Source organism: Columba livia, chromosome 2 (genome assembly GCF_036013475.1).
Source record: "Columba livia isolate bColLiv1 breed racing homer chromosome 2, bColLiv1.pat.W.v2, whole genome shotgun sequence".
Taxonomy (NCBI): Eukaryota; Metazoa; Chordata; class Aves; order Columbiformes; family Columbidae; genus Columba; species Columba livia.
In genome coordinates, this window is record NC_088603.1 from 33,854,070 (window position 1) to 33,873,632 (window position 19,563).

At 38.7% G+C, this 19,563-nt stretch overlaps 1 long non-coding RNA gene across 3 annotated transcripts in view; it reads right to left on the reverse strand.

Annotated features, from left to right (window-relative positions):
• The window catches only part of LOC110365061 (uncharacterized), a 96,583-nt gene that overhangs the window by 8,615 nt on the left and 68,405 nt on the right, over positions 1-19,563 (reverse strand). For all 3 annotated transcript variants that reach the window (XR_010470076.1, XR_010470074.1, XR_010470075.1), the window contains 2 exons: positions 8,045-8,251; positions 5,259-5,357 (listed from right to left, as the gene is read on the reverse strand). This is a non-coding gene — a long non-coding RNA (uncharacterized LOC110365061). The remainder of the gene's footprint in view (positions 1-5,258; positions 5,358-8,044; positions 8,252-19,563) is intronic.

A 19,563-nucleotide genomic window follows, 5' to 3' on the forward strand; every position in this document is an offset into this window, starting at 1 on the left:
AAAGATATTTTGTCAGGCTAAATAAATACTTGAAAAGGTAATAGGACAAGTATTCTCTGATTTGTGTGTTTGTGTGTGGACACTCTTAGGCATAACAGGATCCTGACCTGAAGAAAGTACGATGATGCTGTTCTGTTTTCTTCTTTCCATCTTTATTTGATTCAAAGCCATAGGAGGCTGATTTTGTACAGCCCAGCATTTTTCATGTCTTCCTGTCTTTTCCTTCTCTCTAGATTTCCAGCAATGATTTTTTTTCTTTTATCTTGTTCGGTGTAAGAGATAAAGTATCTAAAGTGTTGCCAGTTTTACACCACATTCATTATGACTGTTTAATCTGAAGTTTTATACTGATGGAAGAAGTGGTGCAGTGTGGGATGTACCATCTTGTGGGCAAAGAGAATTTTACAGTCTTCCCTGGCACATGCAGACTCCAGCTTGGTCTCATTTGCATTCTCTTCGTGATAAAATGTCACATCCATATTCAGGGCTTAGGACAGCATTTTCAAACTTTGGTGTCTAAAACTGTGCTCACATTGAGCATCAATAGAGGAATCCATACAAGATCTTAAGAGCTGTGACACACAGCACTGCAAGAGCTAAGACTTAGGGGGCTACTAGTCTGCTGGTCGAAATATTTTAAAAATCCATTTTATGGGAAGACACTTAATAGTAAAGGATGTTTGGTTGAGCATTAGCCAGAGCCATGAAGATGCTAGGGGCATATTAATCTCCTCTATTATTCGTTTGCAATGCCCCATTAGCCCCACAGCCCTGTATGGAGCTAATCAGCCCACCAGTCAGCTTTGTGTGCTTTAGCAGCTCTACAGGTGTGAGAGGGACTGTTGCAGTCTGTAGTGTGGGCTTTTCTCTGTTGGGCTTGTGGCACACTGAGCCTCAATCCCATCGCACAGACCCGCAGCCCTGTCATGTGGCATCCCAGTCCCACCACATCAACCCCAAATGCTGTTGCACAGAGCCCCAGTCTCATCATGTAGAGCCCCAACCTCATCTCATAGAGCTCCGATCCCACCAGGTAACAGTGAGCAGGAAGGTGCTCTCTGTCCTGTGATCCAACACTGTGAGATGCTCCCCTGTCCCTCAGTAGGCAAGAGGTGATGCAATTCCCATGAGGGTCCTGCTTGAGGTCTCTCATCACATGGAAGGTGAAGAGGTACGCAAGTCCTTTTGCATCACACAGTAACCCCTGCTTCTGAAAAACGGCTGAGTAGCATCACGGGTCCTGTTTCACAGGGTTGCTTAGGTGTCTACCTTGAACAACAGAATCTTTAAATGTTATACATTATGCTCCAACATATGTTTATCATAAGTTATATTGTATTAAAATTAATTCATATTTTTATTCTATTATGTTACAAAAAGAGGCAATTTAAAATGATACAAGGAAACACTGAGCCTAGACAGATAGTCAAGTATTAATTATTATATTTTCCAAATTCTAATAATCTGCCTTCCTAGATTAAAACTATTTCCATAAATTTTCTTTAATTTGCATTGCAACTGCTTATCATTTAACTCCATGACCTTAAACTAGTCATCTCTCCTTGATTGAAGGTACCTTTTAATACATGAAATATTTAGCTTCATTTCACAATCTTCGTACTAAATCTAAGTGAAAGAGATATGGAATATTAATCAAGTTTGATTAAAAACAGCTATACATTTTTTCATGAATTTAAATTTATGATATTATCTTTATTTGACTGAAGTATCAATCTAAATAAAAACAACTCCACTCAATACAAGGTCTGTACATTTTGGTTCCTTCTCTTTTACAATTTATTGTTGCTAACTTATCTAAAATCTCACAGAACCCCAGATTCACAGAGTGGGTGGGGCTGGAAGGCATCTCTGGAGATCATTTAGTCCAACCCCCTGCTCAGACCAGGGTCAGCCAAAGCAAATTGCCAAGGACCATGCAAAGCTGGGTTTTCAACCTCTCTGTGCAACCTGTTCTGGTGTTCAATAACCCTCACAGTAAAAATTTTTCATCTTATGTTTAAATGTAATTTTCTCTATTTCAGATTGTGGCCACTGGCTCCTGTTCTGTCACTGAGCACCACTGAGGAACACCTGGCTCTGTCTTCTTTACTCCCTCCCATCAGGTATTTATCAGCATTGGTAAGATCCTCCTGAGTCTCCTCCAAGCTGAACAGTCCCAGCTCTCTCAGCAGCTCTTAGTTTGACAGGTGCTCTAGTCCCTTCATGATCTTTGAAGCCTTCACTAGTCTTACTCCAGTTTGTCCCTGTCTTTCTTTTATTGGTGATTCCTATGCTGGATAAAGCACTCTAGATGTATCTCACCAGCGCTGAGTAGAGTGGAAGGATCACATGACTTGATCTGCTGGCAACACACTGCTTAATGCAGCCTGCTTTGCTGTAGGAGCACATTGCTGGCTCATGTTCAACTCAGTGTCCACCAGGACCCACAGTTCCTTTTCTGCAGAGGTTGTTTCCAGCTGGTTGTCCCCCAGCATGTGCTGTTGACTGGGATTGTTCCTCCCCAGATGCAGGACTTTGCACTTCCTTTTGCTGAGCTCCATTGAGGTTTCTGAGGTTCCTGTCAGACCAGTTCTCCATTTCTGAATGACAGTACACCTGTCTGGTGGACCAGAAACTCTTCCCAGTTTTGTATCATCTGCACACCCTGTACCATTGCCCATGTGGTTAATGAAGATGCTAAACAGTATTGGTGCCAGTATTGTCCCCAGGCATACACCACTGGAGAAGGTTCTTCAGCCAGACTTTGTGCCATTGATCACAGCCCTTTGAGCCTAGCTGCTTAACTAGTTCCCAGACTTCCTCACTGCTCACTTATCTAGTCAGTATTTGAGTTGGAACAAGAATTAGATGGAGGAGGTTCACGTAGAAGGGATTGGTGATGAGGACCTGACAGATAGGTCAGCTATCATGGGACTTCTTTTTTTTTCAGAGACCAAAGAGGAATCTGAGATTCTGAAGTCTGCTACCAGCAAAAGACAAAATATTTCTCTTTTGTGTTTTTGGCTCTGTTCTGCATACAAAATCATGACTGCTGTTTGTATCAATTTCTTTTTCAGCCTGGTAACAAGCATCTATGCACCATATTACCTGTCTGAGACAGGCAGCCATTACATGATGCCACAGGACAGAGTCATAGAATAGAATCATAGAATGTTCTGAGTTGGAAGAGACCCACAAGGATCATAGAGCTCAACACTTTTCCCTGCACAGTACAACCCCACAGTTCACATAATGTGTTTGAGGGCATTGCCCACTCTCTTCTCGGCTTTGGGAGATGACTGCCTCTGTGGGGAGCCTGTTCCAGTGCTCCACCATCCTCTGGGTGAAAAACCTTTTCCTAATGTCCAACCGAAACCTCCCTTGGCACATCTTCCTGCCATTCACTCGAGTTCTGTCACTGGTCACCAGTGAGAAGAGATCAGCACCTGCCCCTCCTCCTCCCCTGGTGAGGAAGCTGTAGCCACCACGAGGTCTCCCCTCAGTCTCCTCTTCTTCAGGATGAACATACTAAGTTACTTTAGCCACTCCTTATACAGCTTCCCCTCCAAACCCTTCAGCAACTTTGTAGCCCTAAAATATGGATGGAGTATCTGTTTTCTTCTAATTAGTTTTTCTTTTAAATTATGGAAATAACACAGTAATAACAATTTTATAAAGTGATGGCAATACTGAAACATTAACACGATAGGAAATATATGAACTTATGTACTGCAGACTTGTTTAGCATTATAAAATAAGAAATTCTGTGAAAAATCAGACTATAGGGATCTCAGATTGGACACTTAAAATCAGAGACTTTGACCTACATATATATCTGCCTAGCTCAATTCCTTGTTTGTAAAACAGGAAAAAAAAATCAACTTGCCTCACAGGAGCACTGTGAGATAAATTCACTGTCATTTATGAAGCACTAAAACATCACAGTGGTGAGTACAATAGAAAAGAAAAACAAGAGAATATTAACAATTTGGTATTCAGAGCAAGGAGTGCAATAAACATGTCATAAGGCCACATGCTGAATAGGGATGACATGTAATGTTGAATAGTGGCTTGTTAAGTGAGCATTGTCCATCCTGCATTCTGAAAGAGGCAGAAGGCCGGTGGTAAATACAATATATGATCATATCATTAGAAATTGCATTTTAGTTTAGAAGTTAAAGTGGCCTAAATAAGGTTACACAGGAATCACCAAACTTCGAATGTTTAAGTTGGCAAGCTTGACATACACAATTACATTTACTCTGTGTGCATTAGCACATATAAATGTAACATCATTCTTAAAAATACTTCCAATAATAATAATAATAATAATAATAATAATAATAATAATAATAATAATAATCAGGATCGTGTTAATAAACTCTAATCTTTCCATGTTTCTGTGATTTTTTAGGAAATGTTAGGTTTAGAGGCATTTTATTTTCTGCTCTGCACTGTGACTGTGATGTCATTTAAATACACACGACCCCTATTGTTCTGTCATTTATGCCTCGTGCACTTCTGCTTTTAGCATTATTAAACAAAAGAGACACACATCAAAGCTTTCTTGTTTGAATAATGCTACAACAATGTTTTACATCTTGGGCTGCATTTCAATTTTTTCCTCAGCAAGGTAAATGCTTGAAAAGGAAGCAGCCATTGCTTGCAAAAGTGTCAATTAATTTACATCCTCCTCTTTTCCAAAAGAGATATGTATCTCAAGAAATACACATTACTGAGTAGTTGTCATTCTGTTGTAAACCAGTTCTTCAACTGATGTTTTCATTCTCCAGCAGCATAAAGCAAGCAATAATGTGTTTACATAGCAATTCCACTCTTAACACTTTTGGTATGTCATTTCAATGGATGCATTGTGCTTTTACCTCCAGTAAGGAGAAGCAGCACTTTGGATGGATGCATCTGAGTGGACCAAGAATGTAACACATGATAGGGGGTGGAGAGGTTCAGCTGCACCTTATGCAAAGCACAGCTGCTCATATTAGGGTTGGATTTAGCTACAGAGCTCGTAGCTTTTTCTTCTTCAGTCTCCAGTAGTTGTTATGCTTTGGATCTTCAATAACAGCAGCATTTGGTTACCTTCTTTCTTCCTTAATTGGGCTGGCTCTGCTGTATGTAGAAGTGTTGCTATTGTAAAGATGCTTATAATACCCATTTCACTAAGTGACCCAAGCCCTGCGTTTTAGCAAGAGATCTCTTCTTTCGAGCAGCACACAACTCCCTTGTGCTCTATTACTTACCTTTGGAGAAGCTGCTTCTAAGAATCTTCCCAGCCCTCCAAAGTAAGCATCTGAAGCTGCAGCTCCATTTCCACCAGATACACCCTTCTGTGCTAGTTTCTGTGACCCAGAAACAAAATGTCGAGAATTGTATGCTGGTGTCTTGCACTGCAGTTAAAACATCCTTATATCAGGCTCAAGGGCTGGTAGATATTTACCAGTTAGTCAAAAGGGAGTTTCAGGGACATCAAACATGATGAGATTAATTTTAAAAAAATTATATATATATATATATATACACATATATATATATGTGTGTATATATGTATATGTATATGTGTGTGTGTGTATATATATATATATATATATGTATAATCTTCCCAAATATTGGGCCAATCTCAAACATACAATCAGAGCCAGACTGGTTTCCTTTTGAGAAATCCCATTAATTCCCATCAGACACATACCTTTATGTACACACAACAGTACCTGACAGGACCAGCCCCATAACAACGTTCTGCCATTGTTTTGCCTCAAAACCCAGCAACACTCCAGACTGCAGTCAACATATTAGGTGCTTAATGTCACCACAGTTAAGTGACATTTCTCACATTTTTGCAACCTACTTGAAAACAGTCTTGTTAAGTCTTTCCTCACTCAGCACTAAATTTTTACACCGTTATTTATAGCTCTTTTTCAGGATAATGAAGTAATGCTATTTCTGTATGTCAGATCTTTTCTTCATTTTTCTCAAGTATTTTGTGTAGAAAGTTCATTGTGATTTCTAATATTCTTTGGAAAGGAAAGACTGTGACCTGCCACCTAAGTGCTGAGTTGGTGTTTATTTGTCAAGGCTTAAAAATAAGAAAGCAAAATTCAAAATTTACAAAATGCTAGTATAGTTTATAGGAACTAAACCTGGATAGGATTTAACTCTGCAATAAGCAATTAAGTCCATCTAGTTAATAACAGAGTATTTGCACTGATTCATTCTTACCTCTGTCATAATGCCCCTAGAATTTTGGAACTGAACTGGCTCATTATTAGCATTTAGTCTTTATTATTTAATATTTAACATTTAGGTTTTGTTATTCAGATACATTTATTCTTTATGCCAGAGAGGATAAGACTGACATTTGATATATACATAAACAAACTCCTACTGAATTCAGGAGGAATCACTTTTGCAAGAATCCATAGACAAAATTTAATGCAAGTATGCAGCTTCTGAAAGTAAAGTAAATTAAAATAGGACTTTTAACATATTTCATGTATGCATTTCAGTTTAACTCAGGACCAGTCGGTGCTGCTGTAGGATTATAAGACACATATAACAACTTTTTAGAAAGAAGTACAGAATGACATAAGGACCAGTGAAATTCCCTTTAGTTGTCCAGTATCAACAGCTTTTTTTTTTCTTCCCCCCACTCCCCCCACTTTCTTATTGTGTGCAGTTAACAGTAAAATAGAGACAAATACACAAATATAAAATACATGTAACTATAACTTGTCAAATATGTCTGTCTCTTACTGTCTACCTGTCATGGGGCATTATCTTGATAAATGTATGTATATGCCAGAGACTGTATTTTATTACAGTTAGTTCTATTGTAAAAGTCTTGCATTACACAGCCAGAAATCCTTGAAGTTAAATGTCCAGTCTTTTGAAACTTAGAATAAAAGAAGTTTAAATACTTCTCCATTTATTGAAGTGTTTTAACACCTCTCATATTACTCAGAGAAATGAATTGCCTGAGAATGAGGTTAATGCTCTACAAAAACCCTGCTTTTTAAAGGCCTATAAGAGGGGTCAAAGACCAGGAAATGCTCTCACTATAATTCTCGTTTTCAGCTGAATTGTCCGTGGTAACTACACTAAGAATGCAAGTTTGAATTTCATTATGTTCCAGAAACCTGTAACTTTGCATTATAATGACTCATGCAATAACAGAAGGAAATTGCAAGCATTTTTGATGTAGCATACTTTAATTTATAATTTAATAAAGTAGTTAAGTAGATACTTTCAAATACAACAAAAAATGCTCATTTGATAGTTACTAAAAGCATCCCTTTACATTTTACCTGTAAAATGCTCTGTGTTTGGTGACAGGCTAGACGTATACTATACACAGGGAGACAAAATTTGTCTTTGCAATACTGCAGCAGCCATAGCAATTTTAGCAGCATTCTTATTATTTTAAGCCATCTCCATTGTCTTCTAAAGACCATAATTAGAAGCTGAAAACTTAAGTCAACCAAACTCAATAAGCTCTTATTATGAACAAAATATTCTACTGTTGCTCAACAAGTGACTGTATGTAGCCCAACATGATAATGCATTTTTCCTCAATTATGTCTCTCAAGATCCAAAATTAAGTAATTTCTCAAATAAAACTCTAATCAATTGCAATGGAAACGTTGCCTGAGTGATACTGCAGCACTGGCATTTTAGGTAATTTCTTTTGTTTAGCCATCACTGTTCTCTAAATGCTTCTTATGTCAATTTTTTTGTTATGATGGATTTCAAGAATACCCTTCATTTCCTGGGGAAATGACAAGGGAGCACCTCTGTGGTTAAAATTGTTGCCTTACAAGCAGCTTAAGCAACTCACTGAAAAGCAGTAAGTCAATGTTCAGGAGTGGGAGAATGAGAATGAGATCATGCCTTATAATTGTGTGGAGCAAAATTAAGTAGTTCTGGCATGTGTGGAGATGCTGAGACTTTCCAAGCACATGTGTAGTATTGGTGTCGCTATGGGCTGGTCCATTTGCACAACTACTTTTAGCAGAATTGGGACTAAACATACCTTTTAAATTTCGAGGTGCACTACAAGCATGTTTCAAGAGCTGAGCTTTCCCCTGAACAAGCAAGTGCCGCTACACGACTGCTCCTCTAACTGCCAGCTCAGAATAGTGCTCTTCTACTTCCGGCTCAGTAACATGTTCAGAAGTATTTCTCCATCTGGAACACTCCCAGGTCCTTGCAGGTGGTCTGCAGCAACATACGAGCTCAGCTATATGAATGACAATGAGAGAAACAGAATTTAATTTCACCTGGAAATGCCACAAACAAGTTATATGTTTAGCTGGGCTTTGTAGCAGGTGTTTTGTGCAAGCAGTAGAAAGCAGCTCGGGCTGGATGTCCAGAGCTTAGATGGGATGAAGCGCCATGCCAAACCATGCCCTCCAGCCCACATGCCTGGGAGAGATTTTAGTCTCCAGCCATGTCACCAACAACTACATGTTTTGCTGCAAACATGTAACGTATCAGCACAGGTCCCACCTAGTATTCAGTTCCCAGCCTAATGGTTATACCAACTGTTTGTATGCTGAAGGAGGCAAATGGGACTGACTTCCCTGTCAAATGTGGCCTCCACCAGCGACAGAGCAGGTAAAAGTGGCAAATTTGGCCAGATCTAACATAGCTGACCAGGCGGTCCTTCTTAGGCACCTCCTTCTCCTCTTGGAGATGTGGACACAGGCAACTTCCTGATGCTAAAAAGCAAAAAAGGCCACATTTCAACATGACAGGTGCAGCCTATTCTCCCAATCCAGTGAGATTTATAGGGAAAAAGCAGAGCAGACAGTACCTTTAATTTCCCGGTTATAATACAAATCGCACATGCTACCTGAAAATAATGAACTAGTTCTGCTGCTCTTATTTGAAGGTGTTAAAATGGCTTGGGGAACTTGATTACAGCCACTGAACCTCCTCCAAAAAGCAGTTACAAGTAAAGAGAAGTATGTTTTGTGTGAGATTTTTTGTTTGTTTTGCTTTTGGTTTTTTTTTCAGGCAGTCTGAGGTTTACACAATTTATGGCTGCTTAGCAGAAACTACATCTAGGGAATCAAGTGGTCTGAAACCAGCCTTCTCTCTCCCCGAGGGGCATTTATGTAGTCCAAGAGATGTTTCTGTCTTGGGGGGAGATGATTTCTAGCTAGACACTCTTCAGAAGAACCTCATATCACTGAAATAGGCTCCTGCTGTGACACAGCACTTCCTCTCTTGTGTTCAGGGTAGGGTGGCAGTAACATTGGTTTGTTAACATTTGAGAAGAACAGCCTAATGGCAGGGCAAAACTTGTATTAAGAGTAGTGTCTGGTGTGGAGAGTTATCTGAAATTTATTTGTGATTGGTAATGTCAAAAATGAGTTAGTGCTTCAGAGCTTCTGAATGCATATTTTTATTAGGATAAAGTTATAAATGTCAGCATTACTTACAATTATATTAACAGTGTACAAATACTCGGAAATTTGTAAAAAAAAAAAAAAAAAGAGGCAAATTTCAGCAAATCTAGGACAATCTGGGTCTCATTTTTGAAAGCATGTTCAACTCCTGTGCTTCAACTTTTGTTGCAACAATTTTGCGGAAGATCGAATGCTATCTGCCTTCCAATTTTTCTTTCAAAATACCTTAATCCCTTGGAAACAAACCAGAAAGAGAGTAAGAAAACTATGTTAGTGCTTTACTCCTTGACTTGATCCCTGAGAATGTCAGCAAGAACAACAAAGAAATGTGAAGGCATACGAAACTCTAAAACAGAGGCATCAAACATGGTGCTTTAGCATTTTCCGTGGGAAACTCTAGGCAGATGTACCTACTGGTACCTACATTTCTGATTTGCAGCCATCCTCTGGCCTTGTCATGTTTGTTAAGGAAAAAATGTAGCCAGAGAATCAAAGGCAGAAAGATATTTTGTAAAGTGGCAATATCTAAAAGCCTGATGTTGTAAATGTTCAGAGTTTGAAGCTCCCTTTGAAGTGACATGGAATGTGTATGATACCTGCCTATTCATTTAGCCACTGATAAGGTCCTAATTAGCACAGCACTCAGAGCAACTCCCATATAGTCAAGTATAGAAATAACCACGTCTTTTACTTCCTTCCTTTGCAGTTGTAAGACAAACAACTTTTGGGGTTTTTATTTTTTGTCAATGTATGCATTTGCTGTACTTGTGAATACTTTGTTAAAAGTCACAAAAAGAAAATACGTTTTTATTCCTGGGAAGTGATGGACTCAGTGGTCATCTGAGTCACGCAAAGGAATGAGTTCCGTGGTTTTAGGTCGAGCTCAGCTTACAAACTCTGGCCTACAAGCTAACATGCTCCTTGGTTCAGTCATAGTGAATCGTGATTGCGTCTCCTTCCAGGATCAGGCGATCAGACCCTTAAATCCTAAAAATTACTTAAATGGAAATGTTCCAGCACATAGGAGAAGTGCCTCCTGGAAGCAGAACTGCAGGATCAGGCCCTTCAATTTTAAAAAATGACATTTAATATGGACAGACAAAGGCACCGGAGAAGAACACACTGACTCTCTGTACACCTGGAGGAGGGGTAGTAGTACAAAACAAGCTTTTCTTTAACCACAACGGCAATCTTCTAACAGCAGCACCCACTCAAAAGCATAGAACTCAGAGGTTGATAATCATCTTTCAGTTCAGGTTATTGCATGCAATTTTTCACATTCATTCAGTTTTCTTCATACAGCTCTTAGTAAAGTAACTCCCTTAACAATAAAAGCTTTTATGGCAGCCCATTACACAGGAGAACTAACCACTCCTAGTTTTTTTATTGGCTTCTTGGAATATTTATAGCAGTCTTTGTTCTCTTTGCAAGCTTATGCATCTGGGGTGTGTATGGAGATTTTTTTTTTTAAATTGGGTATGATGCTGAAGTATATTTATTTTTATATTTGTACGGTTTTAAAGATTTATATTTGTTTTCTTGTACATATTGCTATTTGCAACAAAGCAAACATTTAACCTGCTCCTAATTGTTTAGCACTTGGAGAGTTTTCATTCCAAGTTGCCTGACATAAAACTTTATTTACTACCATGTTACGTCTTCCCAATAAACTGGTTACACTGTTCACACAGAGAAGTCTTGACATTTGGCTCCATGCTAACAAAGCAAGGAATTTGCTTCGTATCTAAAGGAACAGATTAAATTTCCACTACAAGAATATGAGAGAAAAATCTCACATTAACACCATAGGTTGTCATTCTTGTAGGAATCACCTCAGCAGTGACTAAAACTATCACAACGATTTATTTTTGCACAGCATTTTGGACCCAAACTGATCCTAAAACTTTTGATACAGCTAACATTGAAGAAAAAATGGCCCCACACAGGAATCTACCTTTGAATAAGTCTATCCTGATTTTCAAAATTTTCATTTAATTCTGTATTCTGCCTTTCATAGAATCATAGAATGGTTTGAGTTGGAAGGGACCTTGAAGATTACCTAGTTCTAACACCCTTACCACGGTCAGGGACAGCTTTCGCTAGACTAGGTTGCTCAAAGCCCCATCCATAAACATAGATGACAACCTTTTGTTGCTTACACCATCTTCACAAAACTCATACTGAATATTGGAATAGATGAATTCAAGATATAGATGTGGCTTTTCTTTATTTTCCAGTCCAATGAAAGAATAAATTGTACAAACCAGAGAGATGGATCCATTAAAATTAAAAAGAGAATTCATTTTTCATTTACTGTTCAGAAAATAATCTTTGTACTAAGAGGTAAGGCAATGCAAATAATAAATAATAACAGTAATCATCTAGTAAATACCTTGTTGAATTTATTATACACATACTTACCGAATAAAGAATAAATAATTAAAATGATCCATTTCTTTTTGGTCATGAAGATTAGAAAGCTATGCATTATTAAAGAAAAAGATACAAATTGCTGTTCTGAAGTTAGGTTTTCATAGTGTTCTTAATAAATACAAGAGTGCAGTAATAAATGCATTTTCCATGGTATCTTTCAGGGAGGTGCATTTCCCTGGTGCTTTGCTGCAGCTGGAATGCCACTAAATAAGTGGAATCTTAATTTCCACCAGTAGTACCAAGCAAGTTATTTGGGCCTTGATAACATATAAACTACATTTTACTGTGTTGACCTGGGGCAATATTTTTCAATGGCTTTATTAGGTGGGTATATCCTCCCTATTGTGTGGCTATGGAAATGCCTCATGCCACTGCAGAGACTGGTAGATTTTTATAGGGGAATAGTGATTGCATTGCTATCACTACATTTGGACTCGGAAAGGCCCCACTGGCACAGTCAGCCCAGTCCTCATTCCTCCTAGAGACAAAGGTTAAATCCCATTTCTTGGGCTCCTCCTCTCCCTCACATCTCTTATTCCCTGGGACATCAGCCTTTTAGGTGACATTCTTCATCTCCTACAATCCAGGGGAGAGCCCCATGCTGCCCTGGCCTGGCAGGCTCGCAGGTCAAGTCCAGTGGCTGCTTCCTGTCATGGGCTGAGTCTGGGGAAAGATCTCCCGTGGCTCCCTGAGCTATTCCCAGCACACAAAAAGACATGGAATCCAAAGGAAATGGAGTCAGCAGGGACCAAGCACATTCAGTGGCCTACTCCAGCCTCCAGAAGTTCACACGTCCTGTGGAAATCTTCTTGTCCTTGAGACACAAATCACTTAGGCAGGGTTCAACCAAACTTCATCATCACTAGACAGCAGCTGCCACTCAACTGTCAGAAAGGGTGCAGAGTGGAAGTAGCTTTAGTGATATAAGTCACCTCTCTGTGGTGACTTACGTCCTCACCTCAGATTTTGCTTGCAAACTATTAATACTATTGGCTGCTGACTTAAAGACCTTTGGAGTAGCTGACACACCTTATCTGTTTCACCTCATCTAACCGGAGAGAAAAGGTGTAATGTGTGAAAAAAACTCTGAAAAATCCACAGAAACCTCTACCATAGTGGTAAACCTTATCCCTGCTCTGGTCCCATAAACACAGGAGCCCTTACACTGTTGTACAGAGAGACATCAGACCTCACTGGAAGCAGTCTACCAGTTATGTCTTACAGGACCCTGGTAATGTGACACATGGCATACAAGGAGCCAGTACTCATGTGAAGAAGTAGGAAAGATATGAGCAAGATGTAGCTGATACTGAGGAAAACAGGAAGTAGAAAATATGGTGAGCTGTTTCTTCTCTGGACAAAACACCATGTTATGCCAGGTCCTTGGTCCAATTGTTTAAGATCTTTACCAGGTCAGTCCCAAAGCTGTGCTTATCCAGGACAATGCAGCTCAGAGTACAACAGATGGAGCAATTTTGCAAGACTACAAGACGAAATGTTGACAAGTTACAGTGTGAATTTTGAGGAAGATGAGACTGTGGAGACTTGCCACCGCAACTGAAATGAGGAGTGATGGTGAAAATTAAACAAGAAAAGAATTGTCTTATTTAGGCTTTCCCATTAGCAGGACTGGGTGACAATGACATTTGTGAAGGACTCACAGGGACTGCATGAAGTCCCTCAATGTCACTCATTTAATGATGCAGTATATGCAGAAAGTATCTGGATCTTAGGATGGTCATAGTTGTAAAGAAAACCAAACCAGAGAGCAGATCAGACAAATTGGCTTTGGGAAGCACAACCACCTCCCTTAACCCAATGTGCCTTTTCAGCAGTCTGAAAGAACCCTATAGACAAAACTTTAGTTTGGACACCAGTATACAGATTAACTACAGAAGTTTTCATGCTGCCATTGCACCAATTTTATGTATTCAGAAAACATTTCTAAAAGGGTTGTGACTCCTCCTTATTTCAATTAAAATTCATAGAAATTCCAAACGCTAATACAGAGTACAATTCAATAAGCTTTACAAACTGCTTAAAATTATACTGTAAATATTATTTAGACATATTTGTAGGCTTATGCATAGTAAGTCTATGAAAACAATAGCAAAATACTATTTTGTTCCTTCAAACATTTTTAATTTTCATCATGCCATTGCATTTTTTGAAGTGAAACATAGAGACGTTTAAAGGAAGCATAATTGGGCTTGTTTGAAATTATGTCTCTGAGAGTTGAAAGAAAGAAAAGTCAAAGAATGCATTACAAGTCAGGGAACACATAACCTTTCAAGATTTTAAAACGTGAGGTATAAATAATGCTTGTTTCCTGGTAAATAGCAATCATACGCATAAAATGGGAAGGAGCCGTAGAAATAAATAATTAAAGAGAAAGTCTATTCAACTGAAATCCTAAGAACTTTAATGTCATGGAACACTGTTGGGCTGTTTCAGTTTTGCAGGTGCTTTATCTCAGCTGAAAGGTAAAATTAACAGCTTTCTCAAAACCCTGGGAAGCTATTGTGTCAATGTTACATGCTGGAGACCACTGTTTGATGCCAGTGCCACGGGTTTAGATGAGCACTGCAATCAGGAATATTAAAAGTAAGTTGGTGAATTGTGTTGCATGAAGCAATAGAGCTGCTCACAGACAAAAGAGCTGAATGGGGTTTTGCAGACAATACTGACAGTCAAATATACCAAATGATGCATATTAATTCAGCAAAATTAAAGTAGCCAGGGTGGGAAAGAAGGTGGGGAGAAATGGGAGATGAAGTAAGGACATCTGAATAAAATAATTAATCAATAAAATTAATTGTAAAATTAAAATTCATACATAGCTGGACAACTCCCTGAAATATTAATACTCTGAGGAATAACATATTAGATGTGTCTCTCAGAAGCTACTACTCATAGTTTTCTCCACTTTAACATGACACTGTTTGTTTTTTAATCTGTCAAGGCATTGCTTTCATTTGGAGAGGAGATTACCTCACCACTTACTTTACCAGCCAGAAGACAGATGGCAATTTGTGTGGTCACTTTGCTTTTTTTTTTTTTTTTTTTTATGTCAGAGAAGTATCTTCAGAAAATTTGTAATCTTGGAATCTTGGACCAGTCTGTGGTCTTTGTTGCATTCATGCCAATCTAAAGTAACTTTGCTTACAGGTAGTTGTTCTGTTTTTCAGGCCACTTAGAACTTTTGCATATATTTATTCTGACCTAGAACAGCTGAAATAGTTCTTTGTAAACCAGTTGAAAAGCCTGTGTTGGAATAATTATATTTTTGCATCTGTGTGAAGGCATAGAGGTATCATATTCTCAAGATCATTATCAGAAATGATGAGAAATAAAATAATCTTTCTACTATGTGATGAGGTTTATGAGAATATCCCTAGGCAATTCATTAGTTTTAAACTGACATGAAAATCAATTAATTTTAATAGGGAATAACAGATTATGTGTTTAATAATTCATCTAATTTCATGAGGCAAAGTGAATTAGACAATGCAATGTAAATCTAATAGCAGTTGTAACCACATAATTTGACTGTTTGTCAAAAGCAAAGCACAGTGAAATGATCAAGAATTACACAGAGAGAAAAACACTAATTGTGTGTAAACCGAGTGACAGTTTCTTGTAACCCTAAAAGCCTGCAAGTTCAGTGCAATTATTTCTATTAGATCTTTCCCTAAAATTGTCCTGTATCAGTAATTATATATTCATATTAAGCAGGCAAATTAATAAATAATACAAAATAACTTTTCTGTGCTTTCAATTTAGAGGTACTATTAAATTGCTAGTGATTATTTATAGAGCGAAACCATGTGAAAATTATTTTATAGTCTGCATTAATTAAACAATAATGACCCAGAGAGTAGGCATTTCTGCCTGTTAATGACCAGCTGGAAGATATGAGGGCCTGATGTTGAGCAGGGGTCCTTAACCTGGGTGGTCATTAACATTGGGGAAAAGCCTGACCCCCAGGTCACTCTTGCCATCAGTCGAATCCATGATAATTGTTATGGGGGTTTTTGTTGTTGTTTTTCAGTTTTGTTTCTTTGTTTCGGGGTTTTGTTTTGTTTGTTTTGATTTTTTTTTGTTTGTTTGGTGTTGTGTTGGTTTTGTTTTTTCCATGCACAGAGAGCAAGCATATGCTTTCCATCTGAGTGACATTTATTTCAGATTGAGGAAAGCAACAAAACACAGAAGAACAGAAATGAAGTCTCCCCATGTCGCACGGCATTCACCTTGCTGAGCAAAATGGCGGTTGTGAGCGGTCACCTGCTACCAATGTAGCATGGGGCACCAGTGGCGAGATCGTGGCCCTCAGCTTGCGTGTCACAAATCACATGATCATGTTAAAGCATAACATTATATAAAGGGATTGCCCTTGTATATGTTCAAAAATATACATGTTGAAATACACGTTGCCATGGATACAGGTCTGTCTTTAGAGCAACGGTCCCTGCCTACTGTTTGGTGACACTGGTAACCTATAGAATCATGGAGCATCATGCTTCTGTGTGTTAATATGAAAAAAAAAAAAAATCTAAAAAAAATGCAGAAAGACTCAAAGTCCTTTTTACAACAAAATGCAAAGGAAGCATAACTTTATGGGTGATGTTTCTTGTTTATAGTCTGAAGAAAAAGTCTTGGTAGTGTAATTACAATCAGAAAATATGGCCTGACCTATAGCATATGTGCTCCCATCCCTCTTACCTCTAGCAGCAGTTGGGATTTGAGGTGCACAGGCCAGCACAAGACATGAAGCAGCTGTCAGGGCAGGTTGTGAAAATCCAGCATCCAACTACGCCAAAGGAATGGAAGATATTGGTACTCCACATGCTCTACCAAGAGCAGTGAAAAACCTCAGCTCACCTTTGATAAGCAGCTCAGACAGTAGTTTTGGTACCCCAAACAGAAAGATGGAAGAAGCAGGGTCTAGGCAGCACCCTGGAATCCAGATCCAGACAGGAGAGGACAATATTCACATCCAGGGCTGAAAGGGCTTCCTAGAAGTTCCCTAGCAAGGTAAGATACCATCTCTTTTGAGTTCTCTCCTCTATAGCCGCTTCTCTCATCCCAGCAGCAATGCCTAATGCCTAAGTAGGAAAGAGAAACATTTACACAATAGTTACCCCTTTGGAGACATGTACTGCTACAAAACCTTACGCTTATATATTGAACTAATGTGAAAAAGAAAACCCTAAGTTCCTGGTCTTCTGCTGGTTCCCTTTGTTTTGGAGATGATGGATGAGAAGAAACAAAACAGGACCCTCCTAGTCTGCACAGTATGGTCTTCTGGGGTGTCAACCCCAGGAGGAGCACAGCACAAAGCTGAAAATAGGAAAGAGATACACACATAGGCTGAACAAAGAAGGGGTAAATAGATGCCACAAAAGGAAAGTGTATCTTCATCAGGTTAGTGGATGCATCGGTCTTCTCTAGCAGACATGTCTGTTTTCCAGCCGTCTGCCAAAGAGCACAGGAAAAATGAGTGAACTACAGTCAAAGACTCATCAACATTGTGTGCAGATTCAGTGTAGTTTCTTGCATGCTGCTGTTTAAAACAGTGCACCTGGGTGCAGTAACTCAAAGCTGGCCAGAGAATTTCCATGGTAGTTATCTGTGAAATATCACTTTCAGCAAAATGTTCATACCTGGCTCTTAAAAATTAGCTTGATGTTCCTTGCAGCCCCATTACCCAAAATATGCTTAGCATCCAACTGATGCTTTTGGTTTAAGAAAGTCTCTTTGCTAAGTGAGCCCAGGTGGAAAGACTTTCAGATGATGTAGGACCTCCAGCACCAAGATACTGTTTTGGTTGATCACATTTCAGTAAGGTTCTAGCATTGGTCTGCTGCATGCTGAAAGCATAGCATCCTAGCTGATACAAAGAACTAATTTTCTGTTTCCAGACACAGGAATTCTGGAACACTCCAATAAAAAGTACCATTGGAAAAAAAAAAATAAAGGAATATAAACATGTTTTTAAGAAAGTTTCTCTGCCTAATCACTCTGCTGTTTTGAAACTAAAGGCTATTTACTGATCTGTCACGTAATGCAGTGAGCTAAGAAAAAAACATGTTCAAACTATGTCTGGCACTGTCTCAAAAACAATTTGTCTTAGCTAACTGAATGTACCCAAGCAACTTCATTATTAAGTGCTTGGCATCTGCATGCTTAAGGTATTCTTTCCCAAGTCTGCCAGTAAAACAAAAATTTACTAAAGAGAAATTTGACAGTGCCAAAAGAAGACATAGTAAATTTGAAAAATATAAATATTTTATATAACAATAAGCCATAAATTCAAGCCCAAAGATTTTCTTTAGAAAAGCATAAAATTTGATAATTAGTGTTTTGATTTGGTCCTTACAACCTTTATGCCTTTAATCATTCCACAACATACCACAAAGGTACATACAGAAAATCTGAGTAAATTGTCTGAAAGTCCTTAAGGAATTTAAAATAAATGCTTAAATTAATCTCTCATTACTGGCATGCAACAAATGCCAAGATGTATTCATAGTGATGCACCCAATTAAGTTTAGAAGAATTGCATGAGGTCAGTTTCAGCAGATTTCTATTGATTCTCCTAGTTAATAAAGAGTTAAAGGATGAAGTGAGTTTTTAAAAAATATAAGTGCTTCAAAGGTGCTAGAAAGGAAACGCATAGTACTAAGTGGTCATGTGGCTAGTGCCATTCATCTTGGTAGTGACTATCTGTCAAAAGTGGCAAGAGCCCCTGTTAACAGCCCTGACCTGTGCTGTAATGAAGGGAGAGTGCACAGCAAAGTGTCCATTATCAGGCAGTTGGGAGCAGTAAATTGGTGCAGTTTGCCTCAATCTTGCAGCAAGTTGAGATGTAAGATAGGTGGGGATCAGCAAGCAGCAATTTTATCCTATGATCATTTTTGTCAGATCACATCAGAGTAGGAACTTAGTCAGATTCATGATTTCAATTAAATAAGTCCCCTCATTAAGTGACCACTGCCATGAATGTTTTCTCTGGTCCTTTATTTATAATTGTGCAAACACACCTGCTAATATTTGGACAGGGAGTAGTGATGGAGAAGCCGTAAGGTAAATGACACATTAAGATGATAGTCGGGTACAATCAGACGAATCTTGCACCCTCTCAATGGGGCTAACAGCTTGTAATAAAATAGGCCACCTATGTTACCTATACACTAACCTGCAGTGCTCACATACAATCCTAACTAGGAAAATCCATTTCAGACTGTTTACTTAGAAAACAAAATGCACAATCCACCTGTGTTCAATCCCATGCAAATGAATAGATGCTAGTGCCATTTTCCTGAGTAATAACCACAAAAATACAGGTGAAGCCCAGTGTCTGCTTTTAGGTGCACCCAGGTGAAAATATTCTGGATGAACTCTGGACCTATCAGACAGACTTAACCCTTAGGTACCCTCCAGTAAATTAGACAAGCAAACTGAAGACAAATGCACTTGTCACCATCACCCATTCCCCTCTTCTCACCAGCAAAAGATTTTCAGATCAGCCCATCTTCTTTCCAGACACTGGATCACATTGTCCCTATTCCTACTCCATAACCTAAAAGAGTAATAATAAAACTTCTGTAATTTGTCTAATTCTGTACAACACCCCATCATACCCATCTGCCAAATCCTTCTCTGACAGCTCCTGGACATACAGATATGTTGTATGATGAACAGA